Raw genomic sequence first — 17,940 nt, 5'->3', positions numbered from 1 at the left:
TTGTGGTTGCTATTGTTTTTGTTGAAAATACCCTGAGGACTTAAAAAGTGTTATTCTAGCCATATTTATTCTCAAAACATCAATTTCCTGTGTGTAAAATTAGTGACTATAAGAGGATGAACACTTAAAATCCTATCCAGATCTAATATCCTAGGATTATGTTAAGAACATTTACCAGATCACAATCTTTCTTTTACTTACCTTCTTATTACACTTTTTTCAGCATCAGTTCATTTTTCACTGGAAAAATCAATTTTGGCAGTTAAAGATTAAAAAATTGACCTATTGTGACATTTTCCACGATCCATTTGGCCATACCTTCCGTGTTTATAGAAGAAATTTGTGCCTCTTTTAGGAAAGCTGTGGTTCCTGAGGATAACACAAGATCTTTTATATTTTGCCTTGAGTTTTTTGAGATTAGCATTCTGATCTCACATCAGATCCCAGGAACACACACACTCTGACATCCAAATCCCAGTGGGAAAACATATGTGAGCAATTAAACAGTTCTACTGAGGAGCTAATTAAACAAAAATGAAATGATGTAATGTGCTTTTTTTGCATTCTAAGAATGTCTTAAAGAAAAATATATTTGGGTCTCAAAATGATAGATTATTATATATAAAATTGGATTATGATATTTTCTATCTAATTTGATTTAGCCAGCTCAAAACAATTTATCAAACAATTATCAGAATGTTCTATGGGATAGGATGTGGAATAAACTGGAAAGAGGCAAAACTGTATCTATCTAGATATTGAAAATGATAAGATCTTGAAAGTCCACATGTAGATGGAAAACCAATTAGGAATGAAGTTAATGACTCTGATAAGTGCTATATATGCATTTATGTTCAAATGAAATTCTAGCCATTCAAAACAAGAATAGATCAGAGAGTATTCATGCAGTAAATACATTTGCTCTGTGAATATGTTCTGCTAGGTGGTGTTCTAGGTACAAAACAGAGAAAAGGAGGATAACTTGGACTCGATATTAACAATTTTTTCAAGGAGAGAATAGTGAATGAGAGACAGTAGAGGAAACAAAATAAGCAATTACATGGAGATTGGAAAGTTCATGACATGATTGGAGACTTGGAAATGAGATTTATAGAGAATGTGTTGCCTAATGAAGAAAGATAATACTGGAAATATATATATATATATCCTGGCAAAAGGAGATATGAGCAATTTAGAGCTTCTGTTTGCCCAGAGGATTAATCTCAACAAAAAGAAACTCTTCTTTTCCAATAATTCCTGCAAAATTCCATAGTTAAGTCGTTAGCTTACTAGTGTCCACCCAGAAACAAATCACTGGGTCTCTTGATGACTAGCCATGAAGACTTCTCCAGATCCCATTAGGTGCAAAGACAAAGACCCACTAATAATAGGAAAGGCTGGGTCCCCATCAGAAAATTTAGATGTTAACAGTAAGAGAATGAGAAAAACATATCGAACCCTATAGTTTAAAATTAAAGGAGTGATGAGATAACATGTAAAATAAAACCACTTAAAGAAATGCAAAAGACACTTTTATGTGGTTGCTTTTCAGACATGTTTGAGGAGAACTCAGCACACCTCAATTATTCCCAGACAACTGGGGGTGTTACCTATGAAGTAAAATCAGAAGGAAAAGAGAAATCTGATATTTCAAGTTTTTGTGAAGCTGAATGTCAAGCATACGTCCTTTTTGCTAATAAAACAAAACAATCAATCTTTAGATATTAAAGTGTGTCTCTATCTTAGTAGGAGATGGAGATAGACAGTTATCAATGCTAAAGTGAGGGTAACTCTGTGTCCCTGAAGCCCTAACATCCAAGGTCTCTGAAAGGGACATTTTAGATTCCAGAGAGAGATCAAATTAGTAACTGACTAAAATGTAAGCACCTGGGTAGCTGAAAAGGTTTCTTAAACACAAGAAACTTTAATATTAAAGCTTCCTCTGAAGAGACTAGAGCTTTAGCATACTCTTCTCTAGTCCAATGACTTCCAACTCAGGTGATTTTGCTCCCTAGGGGAGATTTGACACTCTCTGGGGACATTTTTCTTCATCACATATGTGTGTGGAGGGTGGGCCTGACAACCAATGGATAGAGGTCAGGGATGTAAACATTCCATAATGCACAGGACAGACACCCACAGCACAGAATTGTCTGGCTCAAAATGTCAATAGTGCTAAAGTTGAGAAATCCTGTTCTAATTGGAGGACCAAAGGTGAAAGATGTTTCTCTTACCTTCATCTTAAAATGCAAAGAATCATGGGTGACATGGGAAATCTCACTCCATTTAAAACATTTGAAAACCAATACAGAGCCATGTTTTCATCATAAGCACAATATAACTCCGTTCTTCTAGTCATTACTTATTCATTTATTTAAGGAAATAATGAGTAGCTGTCTTCACCAGGGGTACTAGAATATTTATAAATGGTCCTTACCCTCAAAGATTTCTTTGTAAGAATCACTAATAAGAGTGCATTTTAGGGGACAGGTCCTTACACTTTTATTCTCATGTTTAAGTCCAACAATAATTCTCTAAGGCTGGGTGCTTAACCCCAGTTTATATTTGAGAGAATTGAGGTCAAGCAAGTTGAAGTGTCTTCCTCAAAATATCTCATGTGGATCCGAACCTGGACCCAGGTGTTTAATCTCAAGTCAAGCATTCTTCCTACTTCACTAAAGCAACAAGGACCTGTGTTGCATTTAAATAAGTGACTCTGGTAAAAATAGCAACAATAACAAATATGAATTGAAATCTTCAGTAAGTAAGAAAACAAATGAAGTATTAACATTGTAGGAACATGGGAAAGGCAAATTATGATTTGACCTTAATAAGATGGGTATGTTAAACTTGAAAATGGACCCTTATATATATATCAGATTCTAAGCCCTGGAACCTGTAAATGTCATCTTATTTGGAAAAAGTTGCTTACAGATGTAATTAGGTTAAGGATTTTGAGATGAGGAGATTATTTTGGACTATCTGGGTGTGCTCTGAATGCCATCACAAGTGTTCTTATAAGAGAGAGAGAAGATTATTTTACACATGCACCCACACGCACAAAATGTATTCAAGATGGAGAGGAGAGAGGTTTAAAGACTCTATCCTTGAAGACTGAAGTAATATGACAAGTTAAGAAATGCCTGCAGCCACCAGAAGCTGGAAGACAAGGAAAGATTTGTTCCCTAGAACCTCCTGAGGGAGTATGGTCCTGCTGACACCTTGATTTTGGCCCAGTGATACTGATTTCAAATTGCTCGCCTCCAGAACTTTAAGAGAATAAAGGTCTATTGTGTTGTCACCAAATTTGTAGTAATTTTTTTTCAGAACCCATGGAAAACTAATACAATTGGTTTAAAATATAACAGATTTAGAAAGTAGAGAGAATGCTTAAAATAGCACCAGACAGAGCCCCAAAAGTTAACAAGGACATGAAAACTTAACAAAGGCATGATATCGAACATATGATCCACTTGTTTAATCAAGACTTAAGGTAAAATAGAGAAAAAAAGATAAAAGTGAAAACAACAATAGCAATAATTTATATTAAACTGATAATTTATTAATCAGTTATCATATACCGCGTATAGTGCTAAGAACTTAAGATATATCATTTAATTTTCATGAAAATTGTATTAGAAAAGTAGAGTATTATCAGCACTATTTTGCAGAAGAGAAGGTTTTTAAAGTTTTAAAATTATTACCTCACAATTGAAAAAATAATAAAAATATAAATAAAAGAGAAAATAACCAAAAAACTATAAAATAATGCTCAGTAATACATATAAACACATAGGAAATTGCTTCAAATTTTCATGAAAAAACAGAGAATATGAGACAAATGTATACTCATTCCACATAAAAACATGAAGTCAATTTAATAAGAATGGTTGCATGCATTAAGGATGATGAAAAGGCATATCTCTTTACGTGCCCTTTGTTGGAAATGTATTGATGTTACCTCAAACCAAGAAATTGAATCTAACACTATCACTGCAAAAATCCATTCAAGGAAATTAGAGATTGGAGAAGAGCAGCAAAGGTAACAGATGCACTTGAATTCTCCAATAAAGGGGATAATATTTGTCTTAATAAGATAGCATCTGGAAAACAAAAAAACATGCATCGTTCCCCAACTCAAAAAATACTTCCCTATTTTACTTTTCATTCACATCCACCCAAAGCAAGCCCCTCGTTAAAGGTGTCTAATGAAACCCCGAGTCTAGCTAAGAAAATAGCTTTTCAAAAGGCAATTTGTATAATTTTATTTATTTATTTATTTTTTCCCCCAAAGCCCCAGTAGATAGTTGTACGTCGTAGCTGCCCATCCTTCTAGTTGCTGTATGTGGGACGCAGCCTCAGCATGGCCGGAGAAGCGGTGCGTCGGTGCGCGCCCGGGATCCGAACCCGGGCCGCCAGCAGCGGAGCGCGCGCACTTAACCACTAAGCCATGGCGCCGGCCCTCAAAAGGCAATTTGGATCCCAACACTTTCTTGAGAGCTTCTTTCATGTCCTTGTTCCTCAGGCTATAGATCAGGGGGTTCAACATGGGAATCACTACAGTGTAGGACACCGAAGCCACTTTGTCAGTATCCACACTGTTGCCTAAACTGGGTCGGCAATAAATGAAAAGTATTGTTCCCTGCAAGACAACAATGGCTGTGAGGTGGGAGGCACAGGTAGAAAAGGCTTTACACCTTTGCTCTGCGGAGCGTATCCTCAGGATGGTGATGAGAATAAACAAGTAGGAGGTGAGGATGATCATGATGGTAACAATCTCATTGAAAGTGGCCACAATGAACACCCTGAGTTCATTAATAGAGATGTCATAGCAAGCAAGAGTAAAGAGAGGAGGTAAATCACAAAAGAAGTGGTTGACTACGTTTGACTTATAGGACGGGATTTCAAGAGCTAAACAGAAGTGAACCAGAGAACACACAGTTCCACAGAGGTAGCAGCCAGAAACCAGCACCATACAAAGTTTCCGGGACATGGAGACCATGTACAGCAGTGGGCTGCAGATGGCCAAGAAGCGGTCATAAGCCATCACAGCCAGCAGGAAGACCTCAGTGACTGCACATGTGCAAAACAAGTAGAATTGCACCATGCATCCCAGGAAGGAAATGGCTTTTTCCTTGTTTAAGATATTGGACAGCATCTTTGGTGTGATGAGTGTGGAACAGCAAAAATCCACAAAGGACAAGTGGCCGAGGAAAAAGTACACGGGAGTCTGGAGTCAAGAGCTGACCTGAATCAGTGCAATCATGCCCAAGTTGCCCAAAACCGTGACGGCATAGATGAGGAGGAACAGAAGAGAGACAAAGACTCTCAGCTCAGGGGCATCTGATAATCCAAGAAGAATGAACTCTGTCACAGTGGTACAGTTCTCCTCCCCCATTTCCACCATATGTCAGGATGGGAAACCAAATGATACGTTTTGTGTTTCTTCTAAAAAGAGAACAAGAGAGAAAACAACACATATATATTAACTTTTGAAAAATATAGCATTGATATGAAACACAGGGTATTTAAAACACAATTGTCAAATAATTCAAAATGTTCGGTGTCTCAGTGCATCCCACTGGTCAAAATTAAGTATCAGCAGAAACCTATATGATTCCCGACTGTTTTCTACCTGACTGCTGATTAATTAAATTAGATGTTTTGTTGGAATTTGAAATAGATTCAATGATTTTAAAGCCTCATGGAGATAAACTCTGCTCCCTGAAAAATGTAATAAGTTCTGTTCAATAAACTCTGCTCCCTGAAAAATGTAATAAGTTCTGTTCAAGTAGGGTAATAGCTATTGTGATGCTATACAACGTACATTATTTTCTTTTAGTTCATTTAACAGTAACATAAATTTGCAGCAGGTGAGGAGGTCCTGTACAATTCTCTTGTTGGAAAGTGTGACCAATTTTTTTGAAATTTGTGGCTCACGAGAATTCTTTAAATTAGAATTATGCAGAATGAAAAAGAGAGAATTAAAATATATACTAAAACCATCATCTTTACTCATCAAATTAATTTAGTTCATTACAAAGATAGTGATCAATGTTCATAATGACTCAGAAAGATGTAACTCTTGTATACACTTTTCTGGAAAGCAATTAGGCAACATATATCCAAAGTCTTAACCCTGATAACAGTAAAAGTTATGTGATATTTTTTATGAGAGATTTTATTCTTAGTAAGCCATTATAATAAATATTTAATTACATTGATAAAATTGTGAAAAACTGTGTCCAAAGCTACATTGAAACATTGTTTATAATATTAACACTGGGAAAAATTAATTGTCAAAAATAGAGCAATTTTAAGTTATGGTACATGATATCTAGGGTAGAAAAGGGATGTAAATGAAGATGTATATGTTGAGGTATGCACACATATGATAGACATATGGTGTGTTATCACTTTGATTTGGCTACAACCCTAGAAAGATAAATTCATTTTCCACATTAAAAAGGAGGTGAGTGAAAACTTTCCCAAGTTCTCTCAAGTTGTTGGTGGGGGAAGTGGTTATGTTATATATTCCATGTAAGTGGGATCTACCATTCAGGCTTGTCTAGAGAAAAGACAAACGGAAATTGAGGAATTTTATTCTCTGCTCTCCTTCCTAGACAGCAGGAGGAATATACCCATGCTTTCACATTCACACGTGCAATGAAAGCGAGTGAAGAGATTCTGGGCTGGAAACATAATCTGATATTTTCTCCATGTCTTGAATCAATTTTAAAGAAGTGGAAACATCATTTTCTTGAAGTCATGGTTTTCTCATTAGCCGAAGAAAAAAAACTGAGTTATTTGCCTACTTCAGAGTTAAAACAGAAAGATCTACCTGGAAAATTTTCTTCCTTGTGTTCTCAGCTGATAATAAGAAACTAGTTTATGGTAAACCCAAAAGAATTCACCTCATGTACTGAGCAGAGATAGTCCACATGTCCTGACTCCCCACGACCAGCTCGGAGGCATCTTGACTCAACTCTCAGAATTAGGGTGACAATGAGGGAGCTCCTCCACAGCCATAAATTCTAGATTCCATGACAAAAATTGGTGTGGAAAATGGGAGAAAGAGAAGAAGAGAGACACATACACTATCATTTTGTTTATTCTGTATTTCATACACATCAATATTTGATGTTATAGAGGACATTTTGCTAGTTGCACCATCAAATGTTTCTCGATACTAAAAGACAAAAGCATTTTAAATAATAAATGAACAGAAATATGGGTTCTGTTAAAAACATTCTCTAATTGGAAGATGAGGTAGACATATCTTTAAAATAATTGTTTGCTGGGATAATATATTCATTTTCATTTTCATGTAACCAGGGCCTAGTTCTGCCTAACATACCCGAGAGAATTCCTCCCTGGTGCTGAAGACGTTAGGATGTGTATAGTAACAGGGAGGGATTTATACTGTCATTTAAGCTATTGGGGAACGAGTCCCTCAAGGTCTAAGTCAATTATTAATCTCTATCATATAAAAATAAGTTAAAATTAAATAAATACTGCATGTGATATAAGACACAGATACTACTCCCCATGGAATGTCGTCAGGAACTTTTTTGAATACCCTAATTTGTGAAACAATTGTTTAAAACCAAACATGCCTGGGGCCGCTCCGTGGCTTAGCAGTTAAGTGTGCCCGCTCCGCTACTGGCGGCCTGGGTTCAGATCCTGGGCACGCACCGACACGCTGCTTGTCCGGCCATGCTGAGGCGGCGTCTCACATACAGCAACTAGAAGGATGTGCAGCTATGACATACAACTATCTACTGGGGCTTTGGGGAGAAAAAGGGAAACAAAGGAGGAGGATTGGCAATAGATGTTAGCTCAGGGCCGGTCTTCCTCAGTTAAAAGAGGAGGATTGGCATGGATGTTAGCTCAGGGCTGATCTTCCTCACAAAAACAAAATAAACAAACAAAAAAACCAAAAATGCCTTCTTCCCGATGTCGTAGTGCATTATGATACTACATCCTGGTGTCATATGTGAGGGTCTCGTCTCATACTGCCATTCTGAAATATCGTGACTGTTTCTTATGACTTCTCCCTTTCTTTAATATTACAAAATCCCCTAAATTCTTGCAAGGCACAGTGACTACAGCCACACCAGAATTCCTTCAGACACTAGGAAGAAAAGAAACCTGGTCAGAAAACTATATAATAGTTTATACTTATTGGACACTTCTTATGTGTTACAACCTATTCTAAATATTACACAAGTTAACTTTTTTAATTTTCATAATAACCAGCCAAGAAAACATATCTGCTTTAATGCTTAGTTTAAAAGGAGGTGATGGCGGCACAGACACTGAGCTGTAACTTGGACAAAGTCACAGTAAATGGCAGGAGACGGCCCCAGGCTGCTCTCCAGTTTTCCCGCTTAAACGACTGAATGGGGAAAAGAACAGACCCGGAGCCAGCTCTTAGGCTGTATTTCCCTAATGCGTGTCCAGTGCTGGAAGCCATCAAATGGGATCATTTCAATGATCTTTGCTAGGTGTGTTCTTCTTCTGACTTTATAACATCAGTCTAGGCGCAGTGTTCTCCTTGTCTCTGTGTATCACTGGGTATACACAAAGACCTTTAAAGGAAAAGTAATTTCAAGTAAATCAATGTTTATCTTATCAACCACCATATAATATGTTCCTAAAATTGATGTGCGAGAGACTGCATCCAAGGCTGAGGAGACATTCTGGTTCTCCATTGCCACATCATCTTTCACAATTAACAAAAGAAAAGAAAAGCTCTCACCAACTCATATTTGGTGTATTAATCCCATGAATAAAAACCTGTGGGTTAAAAACAAGGAATAACTTGGAATATTGCTGTTCTTAAGGCTGTCTTTGATGTTTGTTTGTTTTTTTTTTTTTTTAATTTTATTTATTTATTTTTCCCCCAAAGCCCCGGTAGATAGTTGTATGTCATAGTTGCACATCCTTCTAGTTGCTCAGCATGGCCAGAGAAGCGGTGCGTCAGTACGCGCCCGGGATCCGGGCCCGGGCCGCCAGCAGCGGGGCGCGCGCACTTAACCGCTGAGCCACGGGGCCGGCCCTGTCTTTGATGTTTTCATTCCTCAAACAAGGCACCTTAAACTCATAGCATGTCTTTCTACCTCTTCCCATCTCATAATATTCCTTTCAGATTGTATCTTCTTTGTTGAAATGTCTATTCAAATATTTTGCCTATTTTAACAATTGCAGTTGACTTTCTATATGGTCATGTGTCACTTAACAATGGGAGTAAGTTCTGAGAGATGTGTCATTAGGTGATTTCATCATTGTGCAAACACTATAGAGTGTACTTAAACAAACTTAGATGGTATAGCCTACTACACGCCTAGGCTATATGGTACTAACTTTACGGGACCACCTCCATGTATGCGGTCTGTGGTCTGCGGTTGACCAAAACATCCTTATGTGGCGCGTGACTGTACTTTAGTTGTAAGCGTTCTTTATATATTATTGGTATAAAACTTTCATCAGGTATATAATTTGTACTTTTTGTTCTTAACTTTAGATCTGTGATCCATTTTGAGTTAACGTTTGTGTTCGGTCTGAATTTTAGCTTTTAGTTCATCTTTTCTGCATATGAATAGTCAATTACTTTTCACCATTTATTGACAAGATTATTCTTCCCCAATAAGTAGCCTTGGTAACTTTGTCAGAAATCAATCAATCATTAATGCGTTTATTTTTGGATCATCAATTTTATTATATCTATATATTTGTCTACCATACACCAGTATCAATTACCATGTTTTGTAATTTTCAGTATTAAGAGTACTGTTCTTCTTTTGTTAAATTCATTTCTAAGCATCTTTTATGTTATCAAGAATCACATTGTTTTCTTAATTTCACGTTCCTATATTATTTTGCTCCAGTAAAGAACCAAAATTTCTTTTGTATATTGATTTTGGATCTTGTCACTGTGATGAACTCAATTATTTACTTGTTTTTGCGTGTGTTATGTGGAATGGTTAGGATTCTCTCCTTAAAAGATCATATAGTCTGTGAATAAAATTAGTTTCAATTCAGATTCAGATGACTGACTGATTTTGTCTATCTATCTGTCTATCTATCTATCTATCTATCTATCTATCTATCTATCTATCTATCCATCCATCAATCCATCATCAGTACTGAGGGTAGACATCTGCATTGTTTTTTGCTTTAGGGAGAAATCACTCATTCTCTAACCAATGTGTGATGCTAGAAGCAAGTTTGGCAGGTTGAACTAATTTTCTCTATTTCTACTTTGTTGAGAATTTTTATCTTAAGTGGATATTGGATTGTGTCAAATACTTTTCTGCATTTATTGAGGTGGTCGTATGGTTTTTGTCTTTTATTCTCTATAAATGATATGTTACATTAATTGCTTTTCATATGTTAAACCCACCTTGCATTCCTGGGATAGATCTCACTTAGTCATGATTTATTATGTTTTTGTATACATCACTGGATTTATTTTGCTAATACTTTTGCTGAGAATTTTTGTGTCTACAACCGTGAGGAATATTGTGTTGTTTATTCTTTCCTTGTGTTTCTCTTTTGACTTTGTTATCAGGGTAATGCTGGCTTAATAACATGAATTGGAAAGAGGATGTCCTCTTCTATTTTGGACATGAGTTAATCAAGAATTGGTATAATTTTTTACATGGATGTTTAGTTAAATTAACAAATGAAGCCATTTATGTGTAGATATTGGTAGGGAGGGAGACTATTTTAATTAAAAATTCAGTTTATCTACTTGTTTTATGTCTATTCAGATTTTCTATTTCTTCTTTTGTCAGTTTTGTTGATTTTGTCTTTTTAGGATTTTGTCCATATCATCTAAGTTGACTAATGTTGTTCACATATGTTGTTTACAATATTCACTTTAGTCATTTTAATTTCTTCAAGGTCAATATCTCTCCTGATTTTCTTAATTTGTATTGTGTCTTTCTTCCTTAGTGATTCTAGATAAAATTTTGTCAATTTTATTGATTTTACACAATTCGAACTCTTCGTTTATCTCTATTGTTTTTCTTCTTTCTATTATTGGTGTATGCTCCAGTCTTTATTATATGTTTCCTTTTATTTTTTGATGTTATTGGTTCATCATTCTTTTTTCTAGTTACTAAATGTGGAAGCTAAGGTTCTAGTTTTGAGACATTTCTTCTTTTCTAATATGGTATTTAAAGCCCTAAATTTCCCTCTAAGCATTTTAGAAACATATTTTAAAATTTTATAGATTGTGTTTCTATTTTTATTCTATTCAAAATTTTCTATTTCTCTTGTGATTTCTTTTTTTTTTTTTTTTGTGAGGAAGATTGGCCCTGAGCTAACACCTGCCAATCCTCCTCTTTTTTTGCTGAGGAAGACTGGCCCTGGGCTAACATCCATGCCCATCTTCCTCTACTTAAATGGGACACAGCCACAGCATGACTTGCCAAGTGGTGCGTCGGTGCGCACCAGGGACCCAAACTGGTGAACCCTGGGCCCCCACGGCAGAGCGCGCACACTTACCCGCTTGCGCCACTGGGCGGGCCCACTCTCGTGATTTCTTCTTTGACCTTTGGTTTAATTTACAAGTGCGTTGTTTAATTTTGAGAATTTTGTCTATATCTTTGTTACAATTCCTTTATCAGGTGTGTGCTTGGAACGAACGTCTTCCATTATGTGTCTAGGCTTTTCATTCTTTCAACAGTGGCTTTTGAAGGGCCAAGTATTTAATTTTGATGACATCTCACATCATTTTTCTTTTATTGATCATGATTTGGAATTCATGTCTAAGAAATATTGGTCCAATGTGAAATTACAAATAATTTTTCTTATGTTTTCTTCTAGAAGTTTTATAAATCTGATATGACATTTAGTTCTATGCTCATTTGAGTTTATTTTATACAGTGTGATTTATGGATTGAAGTTCATTTTTTGCATATGGATCTTTAAATGATCCGGTGTCTTTTGTTAAAAATCTATCTTTTCTCCATTTTACAGATTTTGTACCTTTGTGGAAAATAATTTGATCATTTAGGTGTGTGTCTGTACTTGAATCCTCCACTCTATTACATTGATCTAAATATTTGTACTTTTAACACCACATTGTCTTAGTTAATTCAGCTTTATAGTGAGTATTGAAATCAGGTAGTGAGATTCTTCCAATGATTTTGTGACTTTCAACATTGTTTGTCTTTTCTAGTTCTTCATGTATATAGTTTAGAATCAGCTTGTCAATTAATTTAAAAATTCTCTTGAGATTTTGTTTTGTTCTGTCTTTTGTCTTGTTTTGTTCTACGTTGTTTTATATTAATATATCCGTGCATGAGATATTTTCTATTTTTTATGTTTAACTCAATATATCTTTATAATTAAGAAGATTTCTTTAGATAGAGCAGAGATTTGTTTTATGTCCAATATGACAATCTCCATCTTTAATTTGAGTGTCTAGACTATTTATAGTTAATGTACTTACTTATATGACTGGATTAAATCTACCATCTTTATACCTTATCTCCATTTGTTTAATGTATCTCTTGTTTCTTTTCTTTTTTTATCTTCTATTGAAAGAATTTTTCTATGATTCCTTTTATTTTTCCTCATCTATTGACTTGTTATTTTTACTTTTTTAAAAATTATAATGGTTTTCAAGGAGTTTACACTAAACGTGTTAAATAAGCTATAGGTCTTCTATGAATCACAAAACAGTAAACTTCTAAGTTCTCTCTTATCCAGCATGCTATTAATATATATTTTACTTTTACAGACTCTATAAATATCATTTCATTGCTATTTTTTCCCTCAGACAGTCTGTTTTTTTGAACAATTAAAAATATGAAAAAACAAATACATTTATTCATTATGCAATTACCAGTGTTATATCTTTGTGTAGCTTTAATCTTCTGTCTGGTAGCATTTTCCTTCTCCTTGAATAACTTATTTTAATATTTCTGGTAGTACATGCCTACATGCAATAAATTTTCTCAGTTTTTGTTAGTGCCCAAAAAGTTGGTTTTTCTTTCCCTTTTGAAAGATATTTTCATTTGTATAACGTTCTGGAGTGACATGTTTTGTTGTTTCCCCTTTTTTTTTTTTAAGAGTACAAATAAATGCTGGTGTGTTTTTATTTTTTTTGTGAGGAAGATCAGCCCTGCGCTAACATCCATTGCCAATCCTCCTCCTTTTTTTTTTCCCCAAAGCCCCAGTAGATAGTTGTATGTCATAGTTGCACATCCTTCTAGTTGCTGCATGTGGGACACAGCCTCAGCATGGCCGGAGAGGCGGTGCTTCGGTGTGCGCCTGGGATCCAAACCTGGGCCACCAGTAGCGGAGCACGCGCACTTAACCTAAGCCACTGGGCTGGCCCCTGTTGTTTCCCTTTTAACATTTTCAATTTTCCTCCATTTTTTTCTGATTTTCACATTTTTTTGAAAAGAAATCTGCTGTAATGCTCATCTTTTTTTCCTTTTGACCAGTTTTTTTAAAGTAGATTTGGTTTTGTACCCAATTCTACCCTCCCCCCTCCAACAAACACACAGGGAGCAGTTGACAATGTCTGGAATATCTTTGATTATCACAACTACAAGGGAGCACTGCTAGCATCTAGTGTGTAGACATCATGGATACTGCCAAACAGCCTACAGTGCACAGGATAGTGCCCCCCAATAAAAATTATCCAGTGCAAATGCCAATATTCCTGGGGTCGAAAAGTCCTGCTCAATACGTAATGGTTCTTGCATTCAACATTTTCTCTTTTACTTTCTCTTCTGTGCTGTGTGTGTGTGTGTTTTCTTTCTGCTTTCTGTTCTCTGAGCTTCTTGGAGTTGGGTTAGGTGTCTTTGGTTAATTTCAGAAATTTCTTAGCCATTATCTCTACACATACTCCCTTTGCCCTGACCTCCTTCTCTTTTATATCTAAGTTTCAAATCATAGTTATTTTTACTATTTGATAATGTTACACAGCTCTTAAGTGTTTTTGTTTTCTTCACTCTTTTTACGTGTGTGCAATTTTGGGTGTTCCCTCTTGATCTATCTTTGATTTCAGTAATTCTTTCCTCATTTAACGCTATTTTTGTGCCCTTTAAAATATCCTTTATCTCTGTTATTTTTAAATTTTTCTAGCATTTTAATTTGACTCAGCTTTATAGTTTCCATGACTTTTCTGAAATCCTCCATCTTTTCATTCATGTTTTCTACCTTTTCCGCTAGAGCTCATAGGAATCATATTTATTTTAGATTGCTTGTCTGCTGTTTCTAATGTCTAGGTTGCATCTGAACCTAATTCTGTTAATATCTTTGTCTTTTTTTTGGTGGGTTGTTTTCTTCTGCTTATTTGTGTTGCCATATAATTTTTCCTTAAGAATGTATATCATTTGTAGGACAACGGAGACTGAAGTAAATGGTATTTTTGCCTGGAAATTAATTCACTTCTTTTGCCTAACATTAAGTGTAGGAGTTGAGCTGGACTTCAGTGTTGTTAATGCTGCGGCCACCTCAGAGCACCACAAGCTTCAAATTCCTGTAGTGTTACCATATATTTAGTATGAGGGGTGGCTTATAATATATTTTCAATGTCTAATCCACTTTAAACTTTAAGTCTTCCCTTTGCACGTGTACCCCAGAGAGGCTCTCTCTCCTCATTCTTCCCCTCCACTAACAATGGAATGCTGTTACTGGTAACTCTACACTTGTGTTAGTTGCTTGCCCGGAGACCCCAGCTATCCAATGGGTCTGAAAATGTTTCAGCTTTGCAAAATATCTAGGTTTTTGCGCTGTAATATTGGGAGCAAATATCTTTCTAGTTTTCTACCTCCTACATGTAAGCCAGAAGAATGAAAATATTGGCTGAAGAAAGATTCAATTAAGTGAAATTATAACACATTTATAAACATTGTTATTTAATAAATGATAGCAAATCCTATTTTATAAACTTTTAAGAAACTAAGAAAGTGGGCCGGCCCCGTGGCTTAGAGGTTAAGTGCGTGTGCTCCGCTACTGGCGGCCCGGGTTCGGATCCTGGGCGCTCACCGACGCACCACTTCTCCGGCCATGCTGAGGCCGCGTCCCACATACAGCAACTAGAAGGATCTGCAGCTATGACATACAACTATCTACCGGGGCTTTGGGGGAAAAAATAAATAAATAAAATTATGAAAAAAAAAAAGAAACTAAGAAAGTGAATTTCTCCTATGAATTGCACAACAATTTCATTTTAAAACTAGAAGATTACCAGATGCACCTAAAACAACAAATAAAATGCAAATAATTATACTTAGTAAATTATTAAAATAATCATTAATGATGAGAGCTCCTGAGGTTTTTGACTTAATGTGTGTGTGATGTTAAAAAATATTGAGTGACATTCCTGCTACAAAAAAAATCACTGTTGTGTTCCCATCCCTCTTTTTGTAATACAATCAAATTTAAGTATGCTGAAATCTGTATTACTCTAGCAATAAAAATATTCATCCATGGATAGTTTTACAAATTAAAATAAAAAGGTAAAAATGAAATTCATCCCAATCAACACCACTAAGGGATGCCTGTCTAATGGCATTTCATAGTTCATATTTGAAAATTTTACAAAAATTTGTAACATTTAAGTTATTGAATAGGAGTAATGACTGTTATAATAATTAACTCTCAATAAAAATCACTTAGAACATTATTATCAAAGGAAATAAAAGGTCAATTTAAATATATATTTTGTTGAAAAGAAATATGCTAGTATTATTATTAAGGTATACAATTCTGTAGAATAAGTGAATTTAAATGAGTTGAGGGACAAAAGAAATAATATGAAATCTGATGCTTATATATTTCAAATTAATTATTATGAACCTGAGATAGCAATGGTATGCATTGGATATTAGATTTTTATTTTTCAATTAAATTTACAATGAGTTATTTTTGAAGTCAATTGAAAATTCCAACAGCTATATAGATTTTTAAAAATTTATTTAAGAAGCACATGAGTTAATAAAGATTGAGTAACACTAATAAAACTCATGCTCTATAGCAGCTATAGAAGTTACCAAAGATAATTTGAAACCTAAATTAAGAAAATTAAAGAATATGATATTTTACAATTGTATTTAATGAAAAGTATTAAGGCTTGTAGGGTTGAAGGCTCAAATCATCGTCTTGAGTATGTCACCCATTAACTTTGAAGCAATGATCAGAGCACTTAAACAATATGTATCTCCATTTCCTCAGAAAAACAAGTAAGGAGATTGTGTCTCTGACTTCATAAAAACTTAGTCATCCTTTGCCAAGATAGAAAAGAAGCATAAATATTTATTCTCTGAAAATGGATTAGTCATCACGGATTCCAATCAAGACCAATATAACTTTTCTACTACTTATAAACAATTGTTCTAGTTCAGTTAAATATCAAGTAAATGACAACGTGCAAAAGAAGACAGTCTATTTGTGAATTATAAAACAATGTTGGTTGTCATTACATATCCAAATATTAACCAGAGAAAAAGGTGACATTAATTTTTCATTTTAAGTTTAAAACCATAGAATCGTTTCAAATTATTTCATTAACCCAATATAAAATTATTGCCCAGTTTTCATTTTAATTTCACACAAACAACTAGAATTTGTTCTCTCAATATTTTACTGACTAAATTTGGAAATTCATTCAGACACAAAGAGTATAATAGGGAAAACGTATAAATAATTCAAGCAAAATTGATGATAGAAGAGATAAAAGATCTATATGATGCTATAAAATTTCCAAATTAGATACTTGTGCCTGTGAGGGCCTCTTCTAATAAATATTACAATTGTTAGAGGAAAAGTCAATCCTCCCTCACACACACAGTAATCTAGGTTTGATTTTTCCTTGTTTAGATGATAATTAAATATTTGAGTTAATTTAAAACAACATTCAAGTCCAAGAAAAGCAAACAGCTCTCAATACTTACAACAAATCCATTCAATTATTTTATGATTGATCTGCCTAGAGAGTCCTGATGAAGAAAATGGATATAGTCCCTTGGTCAAGCTGCCATATGAATTAATAATATATTTACGCTGGTTGGTCAGCAATAGAAAGGAAGCATAGAGCAAAGAACATGAATATATTTTCCTTTCCTTGTTCTCACTATTTCAAGAACAAGCTAAAATTCCTAAACCACTTGTAAATCCTTTCATCCTACACACTGGAACTCTTCTCGGAGATAATTTAGAATAATAGCTACAATTTATGCAAATTTTCATTCTTTTGAGCACCTAACAAGATACTTTGTATGCATATGGCATAAAATAGTAGCTCAAAATATTTTTCAGTCCTTGACTTAATTATATGTACTCACCTCTTGAACATTGTTCATGCTCTTTACTCCTGAATAAAACTACTGTCTTTCTCTTTTTTGTTTCTCGTAAAAACTTGCCTATCCTTCAGGGCCAAGTAAAAGAAGCATGTAATTATGAAGCAGTCCCTCTGATAGCACAAATGAAGCAGTCCCTCTGATAGCACAAATGATTTTCCCCACCAATCCTATTACGATATTTACTAACAATCCTGGATAGTGAGGTTCTTGAAAGTGAAATTATATCTTTTCTTGTCATCTATTTCACTAAATTTAAAATAAAATATATTTTTTTTTATTTAGTACCTACAATCTATCAGTTATCAGGGAAGAAGGCATAAGAGAATTAACATTTATTACACATATACAATATGCCAGGTATATTGTCTACACTTTCTTTTGTTCCACACACCACTTTTTGAATTAAATCATGTTATATCATTTTTGTAAATAAAGACTGAGTCAGGATTATTGATCTTCTCTGGTTTATACAATCAGAGCAGATATAGTCTCTAACTTGAATCTCATGTTCTTTCTTTTTGAAAATCTAAAGTGATTTTCGAAAATGAACTCTTGATACACAGTTTATTCAAAAGTCAGAGAGGTGTTCCGCAAAAACTGAAGTAAATAT

At 34.8% G+C, this 17,940-nt stretch overlaps 1 pseudogene; it reads right to left on the bottom strand.

Moving 5' to 3' along the window:
* Window positions 1–1,583: 1,583 nt before the first annotated feature.
* On the bottom strand, window positions 1,584–5,398 carry LOC131395440 (olfactory receptor 5L2-like; annotated as a pseudogene).
* Window positions 5,399–17,940: the final 12,542 nt, after the last annotated feature.

Source organism: Diceros bicornis, chromosome 31, assembly GCF_020826845.1.
Source record: "Diceros bicornis minor isolate mBicDic1 chromosome 31, mDicBic1.mat.cur, whole genome shotgun sequence".
Classification (NCBI taxonomy): domain Eukaryota; kingdom Metazoa; phylum Chordata; class Mammalia; order Perissodactyla; family Rhinocerotidae; genus Diceros; species Diceros bicornis.
Note: the sequence above shows the minus strand (reverse complement) of the source record. Positions and strands in the feature narration are given on the sequence as shown.